Raw genomic sequence first — 8,819 nt, 5'->3', positions numbered from 1 at the left:
TGTAAAGTTAAAAGCTTTTAGAGAATTAGTGGAGAAGGAAAGTGGTAAAAGGATCAAGTGCCTAAGAACTGATCAAGGAGGGGAATTCACTTCCGATGAATTCAACAAGTACTGTGAAGAACATGGCATCAAGAGGCAATTGTCTGCCCCCCGGACTCCACAGCAGAATGGCCTAGCAGAGAGGAATAACCGGACTGTGATTGAAGCAGCTAGAACTATGTTGATTCAAGGAAAGGTAGCCCACACCTTTTGGAGAGAAGCGGTGAGCACTGCAGTCTACACAATGAACCGGGTACTCATCAAGAAAGGGAAGGATAAAACTCCTTATGAGTATTGGACCGGTAAGACACCTGTGGTTAGCTGTTTTAGAGTGTTTGGTAGCAAATTTTACATCAAGAGGAGTGAACACCAGAGCAAATTTGATGCAAAAATGTGATGAGGGAATATTCCTAGGGTATTCCACCAAGAGCAAAGCTCTCAAGTGTTTCAATAATAGGACTTAGAGAATCATGGAAAGCATCAATGTAAGAGTTGATGAAACCTCTGAGAAAACTGAGGAAACCGACAGTGAGCAAGCGGTAAGTGAACCGATTGTAACCTTCTGGGAACCGGTGGTCAGTCAACCGAGTACCAGTAACAGTGTTCCTACACCAGCAGATGTAGATGCTGATACTGATGGAGATGAGGATGAAGAAGAAAAGAAAGAGGAATCTATCAAGACCATTCCTCGGTATGTCAAGCTGAATCATTATCCTAAGCAGATCATAGGAGATAAGGATGCAAGAATCCTTACAAGAAGAAAGGTCAGAGAAAACCCATGTATGATATCTGAATTGGAGCCAAAATCATTCAAAGAGGCACATAAAGATGAAGACTGGATCAAGGCAATGGAAGAGAAACTTGACCAAATAGAGAAAAATGGTACATGGTCTTTGGTACCTAGACCGGAGCATAAAAATGTCATTGGTACCAAATGGGTCTTCAAAAATAAGCTGAATGAGGATGGCACAGTGATTAGGAACAAAGCCAGATTGGTGTGCAAAGGATATGCCCAAGAAGAAGGAGAAGACTATGGAAAAACCTTTGCTCCTATAGCTAGATTGGAAAGAGTTCGTATGCTTCTTGCATATGCAGCTTTTAAAGGTTTCAAAGTATATCAAATGGATGTAAAATCTGCATTCCTAAATGGTGTACTTGAAGAGGAGGTTTATATAGAGCAACCAGATGGGTTTGCCCTGCCTGAAGACAGTGACATGGTATGTAGGCTACATAAAGCCTTATATAGTCTAAAGCAGGCACCTAGAGCTTGGTATGAACGTATGCATTCCCATCTTGTGAAGATTGGATTTGAGAGAACAAGTGAAGATAGAAATATCTACTTGAAGTCTGAAGGAGATCAGATCCTCATCTGTGAGGTATTTGTTGCTGACATTATCTTTGGTGGAGATGACAAGATGAGTCATGAGTTTGCAGATGAGATGAAGAAAGAGTTTGAGATGTCACTCATAGGGAAGATTAAGTTCTTCATTGGACTACAGATCCAGCAGATGAAAGATGGAATCTTTATCACTCAGTCCAAGTATGTCAAAAAGGTGTTGAAGACCTTTGGCATGGAAGATAGCAAACCGGTTGGTACTCTGATGGTGACCGGTTGTAAACTATCCAAAGAAGATGACTCAGCATTGGTTGATGAGAAGGAATATCGATCAATGATTGGTAAGTTGCATTATGTAGTGCATAGCAGACCAGATATTGCACATGCAGTTGGCATTACTGCAAGGTTCCAGAAAAGCCCAAGAGAATCCTACTTGGTTGTAGTCAAGCGGATTCTTAGGTATCTGAAGGTAACTGTTGATTATGGATTGTGGTATCCATATAACAAGGATTTCAACTTAAAAGTGTACACAGATGCTGATTGGGTAGGTAATGTAGATGACCAGAAAAGCACAACCGGTGGTGTATTCTTTCTCGGTGGTAGAATGGTCTCATGGATGAGTAAGAAGCAGAGTTGTATCTCTCAGTCTACAGTGGAAGCTGAGTATGTTGCAGCTTTCATGAACTGCACACAGACAATTTGGATGAAGCATGTATTAAATGGCTTCAAAGTTCCTGTATCTGAACCGGTAAGTATATTTTGTGACAATACTAGTACAATTAATATCTCCAAGAATCCGGTTTTACATTCTAGAACCAAGCACTTTGAGCTTAAGTATCATTTCTTGAGGGAAAAGGATTAGAACAAAGAGATTGCACTGGAACATGTTTCCAGTAAGGAGCAATTAGCAGACATATTCACCAAGCCTCTCTCGAAGGCTACATTTATGTACTTAAGAGGTGAATTAGGGGTGTTGCCCCTTCTGGAGGTAAACTAAAAGCATATGCTCCACATCAGTCAGGTATTGCATAGTCAATTTTTTTTTTTCAAGATTGATGTGTTGAAGGATGCTACTCCTCAGGGGGAGCAGTATAATGGAATAGGGAAGCTTGTGCCTCCACTTTGGCATTGTTGTCAAAGGGGGAGAAGATGTGAAGCAGAGAAGATATTTGCAGAAAATGGGGAGAAGATGTGAAGCGGAGAGATATCTTTGTATATTGCCATCAATACCAAAGGGGGAGATTGTTGGCATTATGTGAACAAGTATGAGGACATAATGACATTGTGTGTTGTCATTGATGTCAATATGATGAAGAGAAGAGAACCGATGTAACACTATGAACCGACATTTATGCCAAAGTGAAGCGGTGTGCTTGTTCAAGGTGAACCCGCATATGGTTATGGGAACCGGCACATGGAAGTGTTGTATGACTACCAATTGGTAGTCTCAACTTCAGGGTTTCCGGTTGAAGTGCTTCAAGCCTGTGTGGCTCAATGGGTGACTTTGTGTGATGGATCAGCATGATAACGAAGAACAGATCATGTTGCCACATAAGCCTTGTGTGCGTGAAGGATCTTGCATGAAGGAGATTGTTCCTATCTACCTCAGGAATGTGCGAAGTCTGTAAACAGTGATAGCGTGTGATGGGTTATCAGCCACCATGAAATCGGTGGAAAACGAACGATGGACAATGTCTTGAGATTGGATCAAGACTGTTGCATTTAATGCAATGTGCTCAATGGTCAAGATTGAACCATTTGAATTCCTTAACCTAACAAGTTTAGGGTTTAGGGTTTATGCTACCAACCTATCTATTTTCCTATAAGGTCAATGTTGTGATTCTTTTTGAGGTTGTTGGCAAAAGTTGTGTGTGTGTATCCAAGAGAAGAGATACACGATTCTTGCTAGACTGGAGGAGAGAAGTGATACCTGCAGAGTGTAAGTGCAGAAGGTGAAGAGGAGCTTAAGCGGATCTGCATTGGCATTGAGTGTTGTTACCAGATCATTGTAATACCTATTGATCTCTAACCACCTCAACAGTTGGAAATTCCCTTAACAGGGTAGCCTTAACCGGCTTGCTATAAGTCCTTTAATAGGGTGACTCAAAACCATTGAGTTCTTGAAATCCTCTAACAAGGTAACCTTTAACAAGGTTTAACCCTTAACCGGGTATTGTAGCCATCCCTTAACCGGGTGATCCCTAACAGGATCGGTTCCTAACAGTACCTATTGTATCAGTCTTTAACCGGACAAGGCTCCTAATAGAGCGAACTTCTAAAGAGTTCAAAAACAAGCTTGTGGGTATCCATCCCCACCATGGTTTTTTCCAGTTGGGTTTCCACGTGAAAAATACGTGTGTCATGTGTGATGTCTTCTTCATGTGATGCTATGTTGTTTTCTGTCAACCAGTGAATCATGTTGATCTAGTTGCTTATATGTATATCTTTGATGGTAGATTACCTATTCATGCATTAGGGTGAAATGGAAATGAAGTGTTAGATTGTATGAGAAGATAAGTGTTAACCGGTTTATGCTTGTCTCAGTTATTCTGGGTTTTGCCGGTTGTACTCTAATTAAGGACCGATGTTACTGTTTGTCTGTCAATGCACAATGTCTACTGACAAACCGGTTTAAGATTGTGCTTTTGTCTATACTGATTCACCCCCCCCTCTTAGTACCGGTTTGGTACTATCCATTCATCATTGTGTTATCAGTTATATGACCTTGCATAACCTTCGTGTTATGCACTTTCTAAAAAGATTGAAGACGTAAGAATACAATGCGGATAACACATCATGTTATCATACTCTGCAAAGTTAGCTACTTCTTCAATCTTTTCAGAAAGTGCATAACACGAAGGTTATGCAAGGTCATATAACATGAGGGTTATTGAACCGTGCCTTATAGTAACACCAACACCTCATAAGATTAACATGTCATGTTATTCACCATCCTGTTATTCACATCCCGTGTTATTCAACAACCAGATTCAACATAGTTGGCTAGGTGTTTGGCGGGCTCAGGTTCCATACCGCGCAGGATGGCAGGAAGACAAGGAAGCCAGTTCCTTTCTTTCCCCCCCATGGTCAAAGGGAAGGAAAAATGATTGTTGAGAGATAAGAGAAAACAAGATGTAGGTGTTCATCTCGCTATCCCACAAGGTGAAGCAACATGTCCCCTTTTCGGCCTAACCTTCTAGGTGATAGGGTGCATTTTCGGTCTTGTCGAAGACCCTTCTCTCAGCGACATGCCCCTTTTTGGCCAAGTTTCCAAGGGGAAATTGAGGTGATCTTTTGTCTAGCTGAAAGGCCATGTCTTGGTGAGAGGTCAATAGGGCTCAGTGGTCAACATCAAGGTAAATGCATGGGCCTAGGATGCCACGTCAAAAACAGGCTGATGTAGATCTTCACTTAGATGTCCCAATCAACGATGATGTTCTAAAGTCTCTTTGACCCAGTGAGGAACTATGTGGTGCCACCTTGCGCGTCCATCTTCATGTGAGATGGCAAATCCGATGGTTGAGTTTTAAACTTCTTGGGGTCGTTGAAGATTTAAATGCTCTGCAGGAGTAGAAAGCGCATACCACGAAAGTTAGCGATTAGGGCCCGATTTTCGATCAGATTTGCATCCAATTGCCTATTTCGATTGCCATTACTCTAGGGTGACTTCTGTAGGCCAATTTCCAAATGCCTCCCATGCCCAATTAATGCACTATGAAGACTTTTGCTCTACCAAGGTACTCAGACCCATTCCACGCAGATATATCTTCCTTGCGAGGAGGTTTTGCTTTTCCTTATGCCACAAAGGATGTTCTCGGAGGTTTTTTATTCATGCCATCAAATCTTTTGGTTTGTTTTTCTTTCCCTCTAAAATTTTTGTAACCTGACCTTCGGGTGAGGTTAGGGTTTTCTAGCTGAGATCAATTTTGAGTTATGCCCGAGCTATAATGGCAAATTTTGTAACCCTTTTAGGGGATCTTCTCTCTTTTTCTGTTGTAGAAACTATGTTCTCTGCACTTATAAAAAATTTGCCTTGCCCTTTCATTTATAAAATTGTCCCTCTTACATGTATTTGGTTCTTACAATTTGTGTAGCTTGATTACCTCCTGGTCTGAATATATTCTTGTTTGCTTTGCTTAGTTGTAGGTGATTGTATTTCTTTTTTCAACCTTCACTCTGCTTCTTGGAAACTGATCAGGATAGAATATTATGCATACCTTGGATAATTTTCTGAATATTTTGTGCAACCATAGGCAGGGAGATCATCATTTCAGTCTGGGTGAAAATCCCCTTTACCTTTCTTTCAATATCCCTTCCTTCTATCCCTTTTCCTTGTCAGATCAATAGATTAGGATTTTATTTGTGTTGGGTTGGTCCAACACTTTGCATCAGATTGAAGAGGAAGCCTACCTTTTTTGGAGATTCAACCTCACAACGCAAGTCCCACACTTGGAGGTTGTTTCCATGTTGCACAAGGTTGATGACCAGGATTGCTCATCAAGCGGGTGAACTTTTGTGACAATAAGTGTACCTTACACTCTTGTAGTTTAGTGCTTTTTAAATTGCTTTTGATAATGATGATGGAAGCAACTCTTAGGATTGTGTTTTGGTTGTTGCTATTGCAGTTGATAGTGAACTCCACAATTCTAAGACATCACCTACAATCAAAATGCTTATCGCATCTAAGGAGAAAAATTCATGATTATGTGCTATGCAATTTTAAGAGATAATTGATCCAAGAGAGACTTTGATATTTAGATTAACTTGAATAAGTGTGGATAGAAAACAATGAATGCTTACAAAAGCAAAAAGATAAAACTCTAGATGAAAATCTTAGGTGAGAATTTAGTTAGATCATGATAAGTGTCATCATCTTATCAGTTGAGAAAACATGACCTATAATTAGCTCAATTTAATAATAGAAAAAAAACTCTTAAGTTTAGTTTAAGTGTAGTAAAGTAATATGGGATCTAAATAGTTAATGATTGATTAATTAATTACTAAGGTGATTATCTATTTACTCTAATAACCCCCCTTAAGTTCAACTTATGGAGAAGCTAAAACTCTAATGATAAATGCAATGTTGGATGCATTGATGGGTCTCAACTACAAGACATGATCAAGTACCCATGCACAAACAAATGAAATCTCTCATAACCAAAAAACAGGGAGAAAACAACAACAGAAAAAACTTCTCTCCAAAAGAGAGAAAAAGAAATAACTATACTAGTGAAAGAAGGATAGGAGGAATCAATGTGGCTCCCCAATATTTTCTTTTGTTAAACAAGTACAATAAATGTCTCTCCAATAAGAGAGAGAATATGAGGATAGGAATAACCCGTATGCTAAAGATGAAAGCTCGGAGACAAAACACGATCTATTGCCTACTAACAACATTTCTCCCCTTAGGAAGAAAAAAATCCACTAGAGATTGGAAAAGACATTGCCATAAGCTTGATGAATCAATGATCCAAATCCAAATTATATGTGCCTCTAAAAACTACTCAAATGTCCTGATGTAATTATGAGATAGTGTCAATCTAAAACCATGTAAATACTGATGTAGAACATATTTCAAGGATAATGAAGATGGTGGACTAACAACGAAGATGCAAATATCACCAAAGAGGAGATGAATGCCCTAAAAATAATCTTCCAAATCTACAAGCTCCATAAACAGGGATGATATTTTTGCAATATATGAGTCCCAAGTAGGTATATCTAAAAGAAGATGAATGTCCTGATCTACTAAATAAATGGGGGCTAAATATGTGGTGGTACCAAGCTAATTAGGAACAACACAAGATGGAGATTGGATCTCAATGTGAGGATTAGGAATTGGGATATAAGCCTTTGATCCATTGAAACATGCAAGACATATAATATACTCAATCTCATATGAAGAATCATCATCAAATGGTATATAATATGCATCTATAAGGGGAATGAGACAATCTACAATTCTATCCCCTAGGAATGGTGACACTAGTACATTTGGGGCTGATTTCTGACGGCCTATCGTCAGAATTTTGACTATTGTTCATCGGACTGTCGATAAATGAAGTCGTCAAAAACTCATCGTCGGTAATTCCGATGGTGCCATCTAACATTGGAATTCCGATGACATCCTGAACTCTTCCGACGATGGCCATGATCGCTCATCCAACCAAAGAATGTCGTCGGGCATAAAGCATCCTCGTTGGATGGACATCATAATTTTGACACCTACCAGGAACTTGCAGTGATGACGATTATGAAGAGCATCTGAAAATAAAGTATCGTCGGACATACAACATCCTCGTCAGATGTTTCTTCAATTGGTGTCAAAATCCGACATCTTCCAGGAACTATGCATCGACAAGGATGCTATTTTTTGATGGTTTGGTCATCGGTGCAAAGTTGGGACGATGTCGGAATTCCGATGGTGATTTTTTTTTATAAATAATATGCATGCTAATTACAATGGTCCTTGTTGGTTCCCTTTTAGCATGTCCTACTAGATGGACCCTAGTAGTTCAATTTCAAGTATACTGGGATGAATTTCAATGTCATTTGGAATCCCACATGAAGCCACATTGATATTTTATCAATAAAACTTCCTATGCACTACTTCATACAATACAAAATTGACTTGATTCTCAAATCTCTTATTCCAAATATATCTTTAACACAACATTTTAGGAGACTAAAATCAACACAAAGTCCAAAAATTAGTAAATACAAGAAGTATCAAGTCAAGTTCATCCTTGTGGTAGTTTGATTATGCTTGCACCCAAGAAAGACAACATATGGTGACTCTGCATTGACTCTTATGTCTCAACAAGATCTCAATGAAGAAAATGCATCTCTTTCTACACATCAAAAATCACTTGGGTCATCTCTAGGCACACTAAACCAAATCAGCATATCATCAAGTTTCGATCCAATAAATTTTTTTTTGGAAAACTATATTCAAAATGTGAGGACTCTATGAATGGGTGGCTATGCCTTTTGAAAGTTTCTAATGCTCTTGTGACACTCGTGCTTGATAAAAAAATGTTATCATTGTCTACATGGACGACATCCTAATCTTTAACAAGATCTTAAAAGAATACATGCTACATGTTGCACAAGTACTAAATACACTACATCGACACAAGTTGCAAGCTAACCTTGATAAACACATTTTGGCACCACACAAAATTAACACCTTGGTTACATAATCAACCACACTTGCATTCATGTTGATCTAGAGAAAATCAAGGTGATTAAATACTAGCCTATCCCATATAATATTGGAAGAACATATGTTACACATTGCATATGTACCGCATATGATATGCCAACACAAGTTGCAAACCAACCTCAACAAATGAAATTTTGGCACCATGCAAATTTAGTTACATTATCAACCACTCTCCCATTCAAATTGATATTGAAAAAATCAAGGTGACATGATACTAGC

This window comes from Cryptomeria japonica, chromosome 3 (genome assembly GCF_030272615.1).
Source record: "Cryptomeria japonica chromosome 3, Sugi_1.0, whole genome shotgun sequence".
NCBI lineage: Eukaryota > Viridiplantae > Streptophyta > Pinopsida > Cupressales > Cupressaceae > Cryptomeria > Cryptomeria japonica.
The sequence above is the reverse complement of the archived record's forward strand: the minus strand, read 5'-3'. Positions refer to the sequence as shown.